General features: G+C 42.6%; 1 non-coding gene across 1 annotated transcript; it reads left to right on the top strand.

Annotated features, from left to right (window-relative positions):
* The first annotated feature begins 717 nt into the window (after positions 1-717).
* trnal-caa (transfer RNA leucine (anticodon CAA)) lies at positions 718-832 on the top strand. Its single transcript has 2 exons — positions 718-755; positions 798-832. It is a non-coding gene; the product is annotated as a tRNA-Leu (tRNA).
* Positions 833-1,475: the final 643 nt, after the last annotated feature.

Genomic DNA, 1,475 nt, shown 5'->3' with positions numbered 1-1,475 from the left:
TATTTTAATGTGTTCAGTACATTTAAAACTGGATCAGAGAACCTGAGCGAATTACGTTCTCTAAAGCGTCTCATCTCTCAGAAAGCCCGTGCTCTAACGTCCAAAACACCCTGCTTCTGTTTCCTCTCCGTCAGATTAAACATTGATCTACAAGCCCGAACAACATTCTGGCTGTAATAACTCATCCATGACGGAATGATGAAGCAAACCCAAGAGACCGAACGGCCTTTCTGCACGATGTCTTATGTTCTTGTGAACCTTGTCACATCTTCGCTTTCTTCCACAATCATCAGATCATTGTCCTTGTAGTCTACTTACCAACGTCCATCTGTAATGCAGAGTTGCCCGGTTTAACTGAACAAACTGTGTTCAGTTTCTGTTGACATTGTTGCGATCAACTCCCACTCAATTTTTAGATTCAATCGTGTCTATAAACGTTTATTTCTCTGCTTCACTAAATGTAAAATTATTGAGTCTTCCAGGCATTCTCATCTATCTCAGCAAACATCCTTCACAAATTCTTGCCGAGACGCGTCTCACGAGTGTTCGATTTGGAATTGTTTTACAGCTTCACTTTCCACAGAATTTGCCTAACCTGAGAAAATTGTAACACTCTCGCTTTCATTTCCGATTGGCAGGACGATATGCGTGATTGTGTGTATATAACTTTGCTTACAAGTCTGGCATTCATTCCGTTCTCAGCACACATCAAAAGTTGTCAGGATGGCCGAGTGGTTTAAGGCGCCAGACTCAAGGAATGAAAGTCCTTCCGACAAATAGGAGTGTTCTGGTCTTCCATCTGGGGTCGTGGGTTCGAATCCCACTCCTGACATAATTTGTCTTTAAGCATTCATTTGAGGCGATGTTATTTCTGCAAACAAACCCTGGGTTGTTGAGGTGGATTAGAAAAACTGTTGGAGGATAATATTATGTTTTTGTCACTGTTCATCACATTACAATAGATCACCAGACACCGAACTGTGGGTAAGTGATTTATTCAGAAACAATTTCACGGTGAAGGATCTCGTCCCGAAACGCCGACTGCTTACGTCTGTCCATAGATGCTGCCTGGTCTGCTGAGCTCCTCCTGGCATACTCAGCTGATCAATATAGTTTCTAAAGTGAAATGATTGGTCGTCGGAATATTCAATGGATGGGCATGTAGTGCACTCTATCATCTTTTGATCAAAAGTCCGGTGTCGGATGGGTAGCAACTGTTCTTGAACGTGGTGGTGCGAGTCCTGAGGCTCTTGTACCATCTACCCAATGGCAGCAGCGAAAAAAGAGCATGACAGGATGGTGACGACCTCTGACATTGGATGCTGTTTTTCTATGACAGCGTTTTATGTGGATGTACCTAATGTTTAGCAGTGCTTTTCCCGTGATGGACTGGGCAGAATTCAATAAACTTTTTAAAGATTTTCCTTCAAAGGTACGGTATTTCCGTACCCTGTCTCAATGCAGACAGACAATAA

Source organism: Hypanus sabinus, unplaced genomic scaffold, assembly GCF_030144855.1.
Source record: "Hypanus sabinus isolate sHypSab1 unplaced genomic scaffold, sHypSab1.hap1 scaffold_99, whole genome shotgun sequence".
NCBI classification, from domain to species: Eukaryota; Metazoa; Chordata; class Chondrichthyes; order Myliobatiformes; family Dasyatidae; genus Hypanus; species Hypanus sabinus.
This window is presented reverse-complemented; position numbering and strand designations above follow the sequence as displayed.